The sequence below is a fragment of the Glandiceps talaboti genome, chromosome 14 (genome assembly GCF_964340395.1).
Source record: "Glandiceps talaboti chromosome 14, keGlaTala1.1, whole genome shotgun sequence".
NCBI lineage: Eukaryota > Metazoa > Hemichordata > Enteropneusta > Spengelidae > Glandiceps > Glandiceps talaboti.
In genome coordinates, this window is record NC_135562.1 from 21,148,013 (window position 1) to 21,165,373 (window position 17,361).

Sequence of the window (17,361 nt, forward strand, 5' to 3'; positions counted from 1 at the left end):
TACTATATCTAAGGACCACTATGGTATTAATACTATATCTAAGGACCACTATGGTATTAATACCATATCTAAGGACCACTATGGTATTAATACTATATCTAAGGACCACTATGGTATTAATACTATATCTAATGACCACTATGGTATTAATACTATATCTAAGGACCACTATGGTATTAATACTATATCTAATGACCACTATGGTATTAATACCATATCTAAGGACCACTATGGTATTAATACCATATCTAAGGACCACTATGGTATTAATACTATATCTAAGGACCACTATGGTATTAATACTATATCTAAGGACCACTATGGTATTAATACTATATCTAAGGACCACTATGGTATTAATACCATATCTAAGGACCACTATGGTATTAATACTATATCTAAGGACCACTATGGTATTAATACCATATCTAAGGACCACTATGGTATTAATACCATATCTAAGGACCACTATGGTATTAATACTATATCTAAGGACCACTATGGTATTAATACCATATCTAAGGACCACTATGGTATTAATACCATATCTAAGGACCACTATGGTATTAATACCATATCTAAGGACCACTATGGTATTAATACTATATCTAAGGACCACTATGGTATTAATACCATATCTAAGGACCACTATGGTATTAATACTATATCTAAGGACCACTATGGTATTAATACCATATCTAAGGACCACTGTGGTATTAATACCATATCTAAGGACCACTGTGGTATTAATACTATATCTAAGGACCACTATGGTATTACTACTATATCTAAGGACCACTATGGTATTAATACTATATCTAAGGACCACTATGGTATTAATACTATATCTAAGGACCACTATGGTATTAATACCATATCTAAGGACCACTATGGTATTAATACTATATCTAAGGACCACTATGGTATTAATACTATATCTAATGACCACTATGGTATTAATACTATATCTAATGACCACTATGGTATTAATACCATATCTAATGACCACTATGGTATTAATACCATATCTAAGGACCACTATGGTATTAATACCATATCTAAGGACCACTATGGTATTAATACCATATCTAAGGACCACTATGGTATTAATACCATATCTAAGGACCACTGTGGTATTAATACTATATCTAAGGACCACTATGGTATTAATACCATATCTAAGGACCACTATGGTATTACTACTATAATATCTAAGGACCACTATGGTATTAATACCATATCTAAGGACCACTATGGTATTAATACTATATCTAAGGACCACTATGGTATTAATACTATATCTAAGGACCACAATGGTATTAATACCATATCTAAGGACCACTATGGTATTAATACCATATCTAAGGACCACTATGGTATTAATACTATATCTAAGGACCACTATGGTATTAATACTATATCTAAGGACCACTATGGTATTAATACTATATCTAAGGACCACTATGGTATTAATACCATATCTAAGGACCACTATGGTATTAATACTATATCTAAGGACCACTATGGTATTAATACTATATCTAAGGACCACTATGGTATTAATACCATATCTAAGGACCACTATGGTATTAATACTATATCTAAGGACCACTATGGTATTAATACTATATCTAAGGACCACTATGGTATTACTGCTATTATCAATTCATGTATGTTTATCATTATGCGTACAGTAATAAATAAGACATTTGTTTGAATGAAAAATCTATAAAAAATATATTTACATTTTGATATTTGACCATTAAAATTGTAGGTATCATTTCTGAGTATTATTTTACAGGGAATACGAATATTGATTGCAACCGATGGTGGCGTGTTGTTAGTGAGTAGATTTGTCATGGCAGGTCAATCGCCGCATGGTTAGTACACTCTGTTTGATGTACTACAGCTATATTTATTACAATATCACATTTATTACTTATCATATTTGCATAATTATGATCATATCAAATATGAAAATGACTCCCTAGGTATGTTGTTTTTCACAAATGCAGACTTGCACTATTTCTGGTATTTGTTGATGAATCTAAACTGCCTGCTGCTGCTGGATGCACACATTAAATTGGTGTATATCTAGTTCTTAAGAAATAGGGGAATTTTAGTATTTAAAAAAAGTTAGAGCATAAGTTATAAAACAATATCACTATTTCAGTATTTTCTCCAAGAATTTTAAAACCATTCCATCATGGCTTCCTACATCTAAACCAAGTCTGTGTTGGTAATTCAATACATTGCAAAAAGCAATTTCAAAATGTGCAAAAAGTTTGATATTGTACGTATATTAACAAGGATTTTAACACATTTATTAATCTTTGTAATTTATTGAACTACTAACAGACAATTTTTGCTCCTTAATTCATTCAAAATTTTAACCAAAGATTTGAAAAGATCAACACTTTGTAAGGGGTAATGTTATCGAAATGTGACAAAATAATATTTGATTTTTGTGAAAATCCCGAGAATACATTTTTTAAAAAACATACTTGAGATTGAAATAAATAAGACAAATGCAAAATTTCTAATCATTTTATGATATTGAGATATTCAAATATAGTGAACTTTAAGAAAAGAAGTCTTTTGACACATCACAACTGAGTTGAAATTAGTTGAACCGGAAAGTGAGGATGGATCATAGTAAAATGATGACCATGGAATACAGGTTGTCTACTAACCACAGACAGTACATGGGTCAAAGGTCATAGAATGGTATGTGTCAAAGGTCAAATTGTATGTGTCAAAGGTCAACATTTCCAAATTGAATCATAAATATTAAAGCAACTTAGAGTATTATATTTATACCTAAAATGCGATTCAATACTATTAAGGGAGGGTGTACAATATTACAAGATATTATGTCATTTAACAAATTAAAAAACAATATACCAGTTTCAGCTAGTGTAACTTTACAGGTTCTTGACATTTATCCAAAAAATGAAACCAATATTTATATATATAGTCAAATATATGACTTTGTGATGAATATAAATTTAAAAGTAAACAGCCAAAATTATCCAACACCCTTACCCCATTGAACATTTTGTTTTGATAGAACTTTGACTTTGACAGCAAACTATGTTTACCTGTTTATACAGTGGGTGGTGTAACAGTTTTACAATCTTCATAACACTGAAAATAGTCACTGTCATTAAAGGTCTTGTTGAGAAGTAAATGATGAAAAATTACAAATTTAAGAGAACTTAAGAATAAAAAGAGAGTTGAAATTTGTTGAACCGGAAAATAGTTTTTGATGGATTATAAGGCTGGAAGTGATAGTTGTACTAAAGATTTACCCTTTGATGAAACAATGGGCCTATCATTCAATGTATGAGCCAAAGGTCAAAGGTCAATAAAACTGAGAATAGTTGATGTAAAATTTATGTGATGAATCCTGCTGTGGTAGTAGAACGCACTATTATCAATTCAAAAAAATTGCCCTTGGCAACCAAATAATAACATAGACATATATTGCACTAAAGGATTTTTCATTTCCCTTCATTTTTAACAATGAATTTATCTTATTACCAGAGTACTTTAAAATACATGTCGTCTGCAGCCTTGGAAAATTTCATTCAACTTTAACCATTTTTTTGTTGTTTGAAAAAAAAATTTGCCTGTAATGTTGTTTGCTTTCTCTATACCTGGACAATAATTTGACAATGAAATCTCAGCAAACACTAATATATGTACAACTTTTTAATTAATGACAATGAAATCGAAGTGTCTCAGTTGTCTACATTTGACATCCATTCAATTAAAACACTCTACACAATTTTCATAGGTGCTCCAGAATTAAATAAAAATAATCCGAGTATAAATTAATTCCAACTTAAATCTCCAGAATTAAATGAAAATTATCCGAGTATAAATTAATCCCAACTTAAATCTCCAGAATTAAATGAAAATAATCCAAGTATAAATTAATCCCAACTTAAATCTCCAGAATTAAATGAAAATAATCCATGTATAAATTAATCCCAACTTAAATCTCCAGAATTAAATGAAAATAATCCAAGTATAAATTAATCCCAATTTAAATCTCCAGAATTAAATGAAAATAATCCATGTATAAATTAATCCCAACTTAAATCTCCAGAATTAAATGAAAATAATCCAAGTATAAATTAATCCCAACTTAAATCTCCAGAATTAAATGAAAATAATCCATGTATAAATTAATCCCAACTTAAATCTCCAGAATTAAATGAAAATAATCCAAGTATAAATTAATCCCAACTTAAATCTCCAGAATTGAATGAAAATTATCCATGTATAAATTAATCCCAACTTAAATCTCCAGAATTAAATGAAAATAATCCGGGTATAAATTAATCCCAACTTAAATCTCCAGAATTAAATAAAAATAATCCGAGTATAAATTAATCCCAACTTAAATCTCCAGAATTAAATGAAAATAATCCGAGTATAAATTAATCCCAACTTAAATCTCCAGAATTAAATGAAAATAATCCGAGTATAAATTAATCCCAACTTAAATCTCCAGAATTAAATGAAAATAATCCGAGTATAAATTAATCCCAACTTAAATCTCCAGAATTAAATAAAAATAATCCGAGTATAAATTAATCCCAACTTAAATCTCCTCTAATCCTAAGGTGATTAAATACAATAAACTGTCGTTCACCTACTTATATCAGTTTTCATATTCTAAAATACATCGATTATCTTTACCAACTATTGTTCAAATCATCTTTTAAATTTCTAGAAAAGTTAAGCCAGGAAGATTTATACTTGCACTAAAACAAGGATTTTTATTAATATTTATTGTCATAACACATAATGCACCTGTACTTCGGCAAATTATATGCAAATAATCATAATGAAACAATGCACCTGTATTTGTAACATTTGAGATATCCACATAGTTGTAGTTCAAGATGGAAATTTTTTCTGCAGAAATAACGAAACCTTAGTTTTTCATGATCTATTTACATAGTTTAAAACTTGATTGCACAATGACTGCAATGACTACAACTAAAAGATTACTTAGATTTTTTTCAAGAAATTACACAAACTTCTTTGAAAATAGTCTCCTCATTATCAATCTGTAACTCTTTCACTTGTATTGTTTTCACTTTTAGCTTGAATCACAGAAATTATGAATAATTTTGTGTCAACATTTTAACTGACTGTTACACCAGATTTCATGCAATACTCAATAGTCATTTTAAATAGTTATGAAAATGAAAAAAAATGTATCTTACAACTGAACAGACACCAAAGTCTAGTCATTAAAAACCAATATATCAATTTTATGTACGACACTTGACCACCGACATCATTTCAACAATTTATTTGTTTTTCTAAAACTTTCAGTCATATGAACTTTATTCTTAATGAGACACTCAGAAACTATTCAAATGGTTAATTTGAAAGCAAAATATTGGTTCAAGTGTGACTTATTACGTACAACAATTTATACATAAAGGAACTTCAAATCATGTTGAACATTTGTGGTACTAATCAGGTAGCTAGCATATAAAGATCTTAAAACACCAGTGTAGTGTCAGTGAATAAATTTACTCTGTGTACAATACTTCTACTGAAATTATTTGAACAAAGTCGAAATACGTTCAGTCATCTAAACTTATTTTTAACTGAAAACCCACAAACTAGTCAAATAACTAAATTAGTTACAAAATTTAGTTCAAATTTAACTAAATTTAATACAAAACATTCATAAAAATCAATTTGCATATTTCTGGTAGTGAAGCGGTTAACATATTAAAAATAGATGATAAAACCCCAATGGACACCACTGTCTTGTTAATATTACTAATAATTCAAATTTCAATATAACTGTTCATCACATGTTTAAATAATAGTTGTACATGTTATTAATAATGTTTCTTTCATACTAGATTTAATGAGGTACTTAGCGATGTTGACAAAGTGAAGTAGTGAACGCCATGTACACAGACCTGTTCATTCACATTCAGGTGTTTCCTGCTGTAGACTGCCTATGGTTTCACTTCATTTGTAAGCAAATACTTAGTTTGTTGAAATATGGGATTTTTGGTTCATTTTTAGTGAGGTCATTATAATCTAATAAATAATAGAATACTAAGAAATTATAGATAAATTTATTATTATATAAATATCTAGGCAACATCTGTCATTTTTGAAAACACTCATCATGAGCTATGATTGTTTTTGCAATTTTTTTTCAGTTTAAGCAATATGAACAAAGACGTCATAAAAACAATCAACAACAAACAAAACATATTTCTTTCTTTTTTCCTGAAAGTTGAACTCACTGGTAGCCATACTGTACAATCTACTGGTGCCGTTCATCATGAACTTTGGTTGTTTCTGTTTTTTAGTAGTTTTTAAGTTTAACATACACATTATCAGCAAAAAATCAACAATATAAAAATACATTTACATTTCTCTGAAGAAGATAAAACCATAGGTTGGGTTCATGTGTAGTCATACTGTACAATTAATTATGATATACATGTATGTATATTTTATCTTAGTACTGTTACTTTCCTTAACTTGTTATGATTGTCCTCTTTCCATTCTTACATTTCTTGAGATTAGTTAGTTAATAATTTCATAGTAACAAATAAGCCCAATGTACTGTGTGATGTATTAATTTTCTCTTCTTTTTATTGTCAATTTCTAAATGTATATCATATGTCACTATAATAAACAACTCTTACTTACTTACAACTTACCTACAGCTTACTTACTTGCTTGCTTGCTTACTTTATACTTAACTTACAACTTACTTACTTCCTTACCTACCTACCCACCCATCCACCCATCCACCCACCCACCCACTCAGTCACTCAGTCAGTCACTCACTCACCCACCCACCCACCCACCCACCCACTCACTCACTCACTCACTCACTCACTCACTAGGCTTACTATGACATTTAAGTAACAGCGTTGGTTGTTTCTGTTATTTTTATATAAAAAATACACAATGAACCTAAACATATATATAACAAAGTTTTTTTCACAGAAGATAATTCAGCTGAGTTTTAGCTCATTTTGTATTAAACCACGTCATACACAGTACCGATGGCATACTGGACTATGATTTTGATTTTAAATATTATTTTATTTTTATAATATAAGTTACATTAATTTGTTTGAGATACATACCATCAAAATCAGAAGTTGCTAATTGAAAGATGTTTATGATTCACTGTGCAGGTCTGTTCCCATCTCTTTTTTCTAACTGATTTACACACCATTTCAGTAAGTAGAGTAGCGTGCCAAACATAGCAACAAAATATGAACTTAAAAAAAATAAGCATTAAATTATTATAAAGTCATATTCTAACTTTACAAAAAAACAATTGATAATAGATAGACTATCCATTAACACAGTTAGTTATACTGGACATATATTGACTTAAATATTATCAGAAATAAATGAAAAATTAGTTTGTCTTTATACAATCAACCACATAAATCAGTTGTGATGTTTAAAAAAATGCAACCCTGAAAACAGTAAAATGAGTCAAATTGCAATATTGTTCATATGATATTCCTATATACTAGTATATTTTGAAACCATCAGGAGTTTTCCATATTTTCATTCATTGTTGAAAAAATTGAAATTTCATAGAAATATAATAATATAATAATAAAGAGATACTATAAACTGACACAATAAGGTTTTATACACTGATAAAATACCAACATGTTGTGAATTCTGTTAAACATACGATGGCTATGTCAACTATAAATTGTAAACAACATAATCCCATCAACTTAGGGGGTCTGATTATAAAATGTAAATGACAGGGAAATACAGCTATATACTAGTCAAGGTTGGTTTCATTTGTGGAAATGAAAATTTGAAATTAGTCAAAATTTCCCGGAAAAGATGCAGGGAGAATTGAACCTTCCTAGATTAAGGATTATCGGAAGAGAATTACAGATGAATTTCTATGATAGGAGAGTCAGTTTTGTGAAATATGAAACCTAAAATGCTAAGGGGTCTTTTAGTATCTCATCCTAAGTCCAGCATGATAATACAACCTTACCTTAATCAATCAATTCAACCAACACACTAACGTTTATATGTAGGCTTCCTTTTAAAAGTGGCGCCATATTGCATCTATAGGATCAGTTACCATGGAAACATCACATACGGATGAAGTAATGCTGGCGGTGGAATGACTAGACAATGGGGAGGTATTGGTCGGCATTTAAAACAGAGTCTTATTATACAGCACAGCAGGAACTATAAAGTGATTTGGTAAATGTTATAAAAGTAAAAAAAATATACCGGATTACAAAATATCAATTTAATAAACTGCATTTGAAGAGGTGCCTAATGTTATAATACAGGAATAAAACTAAATATACAAAACTCAGAAAATCCATATTAAAATGGAACATTTATAGAACCTAGAGAGAAAACTACCAATACATCTGTCTAACAATTTGAATCTAAAACCACAGTTGTTACTATGACTAATGCAGCCAGTAAACAAGGTACTAAAACAGACAGAGTTTACTTCGTCAGCAAAAAAGTCTAAAATGATTCAGTAATTGTATTTAAATGTGAAACATTTTAATCTCCCATAGAGAAAATCACCAACCTTACATTTCACACATTGAATTCAAAGTGGTTAGCACTCGTGTGATTGGTCAGAGGGCATGAAGCGGTATTTAAACTGAATTCAAATACCGGGATGTTGCCGATAATTAACACATATGAATACTGCGATGGAGATGGTGGAAATTGATTTTTAAATCACCGAAATTTGTAGTTCATGTGCGATGTAAATTACGTATACTGAGTGTTTATTGTCATTTAAGATTGATTTGGGTGTATTTTGAGGCTTGAAACGAGGGACAGAGAAAGACCTAGAGTGAACCCTTGTGTTTTTTGTAGTAATGGTATAGAAAAAAACCATATCTAGTATACCCCACGAGTATCTGTTTATTGCTGGTTTATTTAATTATTTTATTTGTCCCTATACTTGTCGTTCGTTTGCTTGTTCATTTGTCATTTATTTGATAGTTTATTTATTTATTTGTTTGTTTTGCTTTGTTTTGTTTGTCACACGGTCCTGGGTCCCCTGTGGATGTACCACTGTAAATGACAATTTGGAGGTTTAGCACTCACCTGAATAGACTAAAGACCACTGCTAAATTTAAACCCTGTATTCTGTTGAAACATTTGTTTTCTGTTTAAGACAGAGACAAGTACTAATACTGTATACTTTCAAACTATAGATTATTCTGTCCTTCATTCAAACCAATTTAGTCAGATGTACCACTATAAATTACAATTTGGAGGTTTAGCACTCACTGGACTAGACTAAAGACCACGGCTAGATTTAAATCGTGGGTTAATGTGTTGAAAACATGTTTTCAGTTCAAGACAGAGAGACACATGTCAGTTTAAACCATGTGATCAATACTTGAACCTAGTAGCTTAACAAAAACCTGGTCTTTATCCTTCTGACAATAGCACACTAGATTTTAAAATGGATAAAAGTGACTTTTACAGAGTAAAACAAAACTGGTTGGCTGTTGTCAATAAAGTCAGGTTTCTTGTCTGGGCAAGTTGAGATAGTAAGAAGACTAAAAAAATCAATGTTGTTTTGTCATTTTGTATTGACCCGAACTCCCACATGTACTTTTGGTGGTGGTTTAAATCAATAACTGAGTATGTTTTCTATTTACCGCTATTAACCTGTAGTGCGTGAAAACAACAGTCAAGCAATTATTGTCTGAGAGCTGGTGACAACCATTTTGAATCTTAAGACACAAACAAAACTTTGTTGTTGTTTGTCAAAGTAAATTTTCAACTTTTTCTGCATCAGTACATTTGATGTTTTGGATGATAAATTTGGAGCATTTTCAACCATTTTTAATGTTTTAGTAGATAAATTTGTAAAAAGTGACAGTTTGTACAGCAGCCACTGTCTGTCAGCTGGTGTCAACCATTTTGAATTTCAAACACAAACAAGAATACCTTGTTTGTAGTTTTGAACATTTTCAAGACTTTTTACTGTTTAGGTAAATTAATTTGTAAATTATAAGTTGGTAAATATTTTATCAAAATTGTAACATTCTATATTACAATGTATTATTACACGAATTGTAAAATAAATATATACCAAAACAAATCATTTATAATATTATTAAATGTTTTGAAAATTTTATGACTTTCAATCTTTTGGTTAGTAAATTTGTAGAATCTGTTTCTCGGGCATTTTATCAGAATTGAAAAATCACAGTAAACTGGATCTCATCATCATCATTGTAAATGTCTAAGTTTGATAGTGCTAATTTTAACTAATGTCTCTCCTTTAGGCTAAAGAATTATTTTGGCTAACAGCAATACCATATACTGTAAAATGAGTCAATTTCTTCAGATTTGATGGTAACTAATACTTTTTCTATTGTTGAGGTTTTTTGTTACATAAACACAGCCAGTAGAGGAGTCTGTAAACTAATTCTGGTTTTCTATCTCTCGAGATCTACGCATCTGTAGTCTGAAAATTCTTAACACTTAAATTGTGATTAAATAGAGAAGATAGATACACTAAACTATTTATGTAGCCGATATCATCAACTGACACTGACGGTCTCATTAAGTTTGTTGTTGTTTGCAGTCTGTACAAATAACTCAACCACTCTGTTGGCACAAATCTTATTAAATGTATTATAGTTAACTTTTAATGATTGGTGAGTGGGCACAAAACAGAAAAAAAAGCACTTGTTTGTTGTGTGTTTAGTTTTAGTTTTACTTCATAACACTGTAAACATCATATACCACATAGATTAACTTTATGGCTCATGAGCTCCTATTAGGATTACAACTTAGGATTAAAACAGTTATCTGGCAGAGATTTAGAACAACTTGGTCCAACATACAACAATTCTCCTATATATAATGTTATAGCTCCTCCACTGATATGATAATACTAGACCAAGAAACCAGGATTGAAACCCTGGCTTTGAATTCATTAACTGTGATCACTTCTTTCTACACCCTGTGTAACCCTCTCATTGTGACAAACAATGCACCAATCAGTTCATTAATAAATACCGTCAGAGCTTTTTAAAAGTACAGTGTATGTGGGTATGTGGGTATGTGGCAATGAGGCATTTTACTCAGACATACACTTGTAATAGTCTAGATACCTAGGGGTTCATTCAACAAACATCAAGAGAATTGTGTGTACTAACTGACTTCTTTTTATAAAGGGTGAAACTTTAACAGTGATATTTTCTGACTGAATACATGAGGCTATGGCATCCAGCTGTACAGTTTTTTGTATCAAAGCCCAAATACCAGGTTTAAGATACAATTACTCTCATGCAAATCAAAAATTTCTTGAGAAATAGATTGTTAATCAAAAGTGTTCGTCAAACAAAAAACTTTCTACTGCCATATTTTGCTAACTAAACCAAGCAATAAATAAAGTAAAGATTGTGATATTTTGGTGTAATTATTATTATGGTGGTTTAATGTTTGAATGTTAATGGTCAAAGGCTATATTCCTGCCCCCTCTCCTTATTTTATAGTTTGGACTTGGCTGGAGCAATATCCATTACAAGACACTGCAGCATGTCTTCCTTGAACCTACTGAGCAGATCACGGAGACAGGACCAAATGTTCAAAGCTACACAAAAGGTTTCTAATTCACCTGTATCATTGCTTTCTGGGTGATAATACTTTTCACCATAACAGACATTGGAAATGACTCTATCATCATCAAGAATGAACCAAAGTTTCTGGGCTGTTGGAAATGATAACATATTTATGAATGCCACAAGTCTTTTGACATGATAGTCAAGGTCAAGTTCTCAGGCTGTTGGAAATGTCAGCATATTGTGCAGTATTGTCACTATACACATCTCTCTGAAAGTAGAAAATTTCAACCTGTTGTGACATGCAATCTGTGTTTATTTAAAGTATGATAACATATTTACACTTCAGCCTTCTTCTCCACTCATTCTATCAAGGACCTATCAGTATACATACACATGTATTTTACAAAATAACCAGATCATTTTTCACAACATCCCATGTCAAACAAGTCAGCTGATTTTATCTGACATCAAATATGTCCAAACAAACAAATCTTGATGGTGTTCCTGATACCCTCAGTTTAATATCTTAGAGATTGCCAACTCAAATAATTTAATCTTTTCAAAATTTAAATTCTATTTAAAATGAAAAAAAAATCTATAATTGTTTACCTTAAACTTTCCTTGGTATGTGTAAATATAGTCTAATCTCAAAAATACACTGAAGTATTGATGTGGAGGGGTTCATTTTTAAATATTAACACATTTGGGACCACTTTGTTGAAGTTCTTTTATAGTCACTTAACATATTATTTTTAAATTTCCAAAAAATCTATGAGTGCTTGTTATGGCTTATACATTCACAATATATAGTGCTTTATATATGAATAGTTTTTTTTTTCTCCTAATTCTTTGTAACTGCATAATAACTAGTTCAGTAAAATTGAAATGAACAAAAAGCAGCTTAAATTAAGTATGTGATATTTGCCATAAACACACCAAGTGTCAGCAAAGTCTGGCTTAAACAACACGTATGACACCAGATATAATGATATCTTATAGGTGAGAATGCAAGCAGCTGGTACAGACAGACAACATGTTACACTGATATTCAAACATATAAATAGGGCTTAGCAAAGTTTATTCAGAAGCCCTAGCCAACTGAAAAAAATTAAAGTTTTGTTATTATTCATTCAAAAATTCATAAGTAGCCCTAATTTTGCTTAGCTATGTTTACTTTTTTATTTTTAAGTAGTTTAGAACCAAAATGGGAAGAACATTTCGTAAAAAAATTTGGATGACCGACAAAATCTGATTTTCATGAAAATAGGAAGGTTTTGTTGTTTTCATTCAAAAATTCATCAGTAGTCCTGCTTAGTTATGTTTTAAAGTAGTGTGAGAAAATTACGAGGTTAATTTCACATAAAGTTCAAACAATCAACAAAAAGTGATTTTCATGAAGATAGGGAGGCCTTAGCTACATCAGCAGTTTATGAGATGAACATGTGAATATGACAGCTGGGTTTTGGTCAAAAGATGAAAAGATGACTGTAGTTCATTGAAATCTTCCAAAAATAGGGCACAGGAAACATACAGTTGTAACAAATAACAAGGGAGATAAATATCACAGTTTAAATACCTGTGCTGACACAACCAAAAAAAAGCAATTGAAAATATGCAAATCTGCCAGCATTTATCATGGAAATTCCATAAAAAACCCATTGTATTTTTCCATACAACCGTTAAGTTTTTCTGATGTATGATGTGGACCACATGCAAACATATGCACACAATGTTTGGACAAATGACTGAATAGAATTTTGTCATCACAGACGAATTTTTGAATTAATATCACCATGTGGTAACACGTTCATGCCAACAAAAATAATAAGTCGAAACTTGCTTTACTATAAATAATATTCCGTTGAATAGTTTTGATCAATATTCAAATTCTGTCATGGCTGTATACATTTCATCATTTATTGATTTACAATGCACCAACAAGACAAATTAAAAGGTAAAATTCACAAAGCAACAAAACAAACAAAAACATGGACAGGTTGTGAATTTCAGTATTGTGAAAATGTCTGTGTCATAGTTAAATAGCTTTTGTCAATAGACTACCATATGACTCAATATGCCTGCTTCTCAAAATGTCTGCATAAAAACAGAAAATAAAATAGTTCTGAACACAGTTAGTTTGCATCAGTTAGAACAACTATCTTTTAAATCATGAAAAAAATATTTAGTGAAAAAATGAACACACAAATTTAAATATTTGTTAGAAAAGAAGTACACAAACATTGGAGCCATTTTTTATTATTGTCTGCTGACAATTTTGCATATTTTGAGCAAAATAAGACCTGTTTTGACAAAACTGTACATGTAAATTACGATATACGCACATCTATTTGCAATTAGAAAGCTAAAAAATATCATTTACATTTTTACAGAATTTGGAGGTAAATATATCAATCAAAAAATAGCTCAAGTATTTTATCAGAATCATTTTTCAAATTTTGTCCTAAATTTTGACAAATTTCCATTTGAGATATAGTGACATGATGTATATAGTTATCAAAATTTGGTAAAATTTCAAGATACATAAATTGTATAAAACAAGAAGCCATTTTGATTTTTATCGTATGCCAAAGCATTTTTTAAGGATGTTTTTCAAAAAAACTTTAGTTGAAATTCTGTCATGTTTGGAGATTTAAGTTAACGTGATCGTTATGAGACACAACAGAGAATTGTGCAATGAGTACAACATTAAACATTAATAAAATGAGGTAAAAGTTAGATTATAATCACTAACACCACCATTGTAGACAAGCCATAAAACAGATTAAAAAGGAAAGAGACAGCTTCATACTCACTCCATTGATAACGGTTGAACAGTCAGACCCGAACAAGATATTAATATTCACATGGTTACACCAACCAAATTAATTAGTTCTGTACAATCGCTGTAAATTCACCAATAATAGACTCAAATAATCCGTACGTAGCGCAATTAAACGCCGTCACTAAAATTAGAATATTGATACAAAGATAGCAGCACATTAGAAGTACGTAACGTTGGTTTATCAATCTGAGGTCACTTTTATGTCAGTACACGCCGTACCACACAAACTAATGAATTATTATAATTTCTATTGTTTTACAGAACTATTTAATATATTACATAAATACACTCAAACAAATTTGCATATTGAGTTTGTCTCAACGACGTCTTCAATGAATAGTCACGATTTTTTAAACGGCAAACTAGGGTGTCTCACACAATAGTTGCTATGGCAGCAGACACTAATATTTAAAACGTGACAATGAGCTTATCATAAATATGAAAATCATCATACAGTTATGATTATGATTTACATAGTTATGATAATTATGATATGATATTTTCAGCTGGGGGTGTTTAATCTAGTCTTGGTTTCTGTAGGTGTAATTTGTGAGATGGGACTATTTATACCAACCAACTTTACTTTCTAAGATATATTTGCAAGATTTCATCAAGTTTAGTTTAGCTTTCTGTAGGCGTAAAACATCATAAGCATTTACTACAGCTAGCAATTTGACTTTCTTAGGTACATTTCAACAATTTGACTTTCTTAGATACATTTCAATTTGACTTTCTTAGATACATTTCAACAATTTGACTTTCTCAGGTACATTTCAACAATTTGACTTTCTTAGGTACATTTCAACAATTTTCACTTAACAGATCAAAACTTGTTTAACCAAAAATCAGGCTAGAATATTTTACTTTTTCTGGAATTTTATTTTTTCTAATGTCTTCTTCTATAAAGATAAAATCTTGGAGAAAAGATCATTTCGGAATCCAGCGAAATTTCTCTTGGAATTTTATTTTTCTGATGTCTTCATTTACAAAAGATGAAAAGTGAGAGAAAATCAACACTTTTACCAGAACTTTTTATGCCGTCTTTTTCCAAATCATGTACAATAACTTGAATCAATTTAGATACTGGAAAACAATTGTGAACATAACAAATTCTGTCAACAACATTAAAAATAGACTTATACCCACTTCTTAAACACAGTTGTTTCTCATATTTAAAAGGAAGATATTTTTTGTCACCTTTTAATCTGGATTATTTTACTTTATTCCCAATTTTTAGTTTTAATGTAGAATTAAAGGACTTGTAGACTTTTTATCAAACTCCAATTTTACATATTCTCAAGTCCATTCCTAAAAATTATTTCATCATTATGGTAGGAATGACTGCAGCTTTTACAACAAATTATTTTTTTATTTCTCTGTAAATCTTATATTATTTCTTAGCTCTTTGTAATATTTATTTTTCCAATCAGGTATCTGGTCAATATTTTTTGTTTTAATGTTACATACTTGTCAGTTGTGTACAGTTATTGGAAGATGACTGTTACTGGTTGTACACATGTTGTAGTAATAAACAAATAAATAAATAAATAAAAATGCAAAAAAAAGATGTTTTGCAAACCACAATAATTGTAAGTTTTTACTTTTTTTCATGTTTTGTTCTTTGGGAAATATTTCAAATTCTTAATGAAAATTGTTCAAACCTAGTTGCATGGTTTGTATTCTGTGTACACCAGCTTGATGTCCATGTGTAAACAGTATAAATAAACAATTTGAACCATCTGGCTGTTTGTCAACAAACTGTACTTTGTATGTTAGTACTAAGGCTTGATCACTTCTTTAAATAATGACATATAAAATGATTACAAATAAAGCAAAACAAGAATAAATACCAAAATAATATGAAAACATTAATAGTAATGAAAATTTGTACTCAGAGTCAAAGAAATTGTTGGAAGTAACTCCTAAATTTTGACTAACATTTCAGGGATGATGCTGATGAGATGTAAGCCAACATTTGGGATTCTTTTCCAAGAAATTTGTTGACTCTGTGAGTAGAAATTGTTATTACTATTAAAGTAGTGAGTGAAGTAGTGAGTGGTGTCTACCCAATATTTCCAACCCAGGATCCATAAACATTCATTCTCACAATATGAAAACAATTATTAGTTACGGTGCTTTTCAAGTATTTTAAATAAACCCCAATTTTTGCTAGTGAAATATCAAACTAACGTTCACACCAAAACAACCATTTTTGTGTAATATTGACATAATTTGTGTTTTTTCTGCCAAGTCCCCAATATTTTCATACTAAAGTTCACTCAGAAACAATTGTATTGTGTCATTTCAAATTATTTCTGATTCTCTTTTACTATATTTTAAAGCCAAACTAAACTTCATTAAAACAAGTATTTTGTGTTACTTGTCATAATTACATTGTGGAGGAGAATTCACTATAATACCACAGGTTTATTTAGGATTGAGTATGAACACAATTTATAAGTTTTGATTTCTTTTTTATATATCACTGATTCATGAACAGAAATGTGGAAACATCATTTTTAAACAAATTTTAATTTCAAATGTTTTTTCTCTGTCAAATTTCATTTCCATGGAGGGAAAAAGAGGGGGAGGGGGGAAGAAATAGAAAGTGAAAGTATGATTTTCTAGTACTAAATACCTTTTATCCATCAAAATAAACAAATACTTTGATCTGTGTCAATAGTAACACAGTGTTCACAATTCACAGTCAGTACTCACAAACTGAAAACAAAATTCAAACTTGAACAGTTTCCTTTCTTACAAAAGTGTACTAAAATGGTACTTTAGTGTTCACCAATCAAAAGAGAATTAATTAACTGCAAGAATAAAGCAAAATATGATATATTCGCTAACAATATCATCGGTAAATGATAAACTTACAAAGATTACACAAGAACTCCT

The 17,361-nt window shown here is 30.0% G+C and overlaps 1 long non-coding RNA gene across 2 annotated transcripts in view; it reads right to left on the bottom strand.

Annotated features, from left to right (window-relative positions):
- LOC144445946 (uncharacterized) overlaps positions 1-14,569 on the bottom strand; it is a 39,523-nt gene extending 24,954 nt beyond the window's left edge. For both annotated transcript variants that reach the window (XR_013481933.1, XR_013481934.1), the window contains exon 1: positions 14,432-14,569. This is a non-coding gene — a long non-coding RNA (uncharacterized LOC144445946). The remainder of the gene's footprint in view (positions 1-14,431) is intronic.
- Between the last annotated feature and the right edge of the window lie 2,792 nt (positions 14,570-17,361).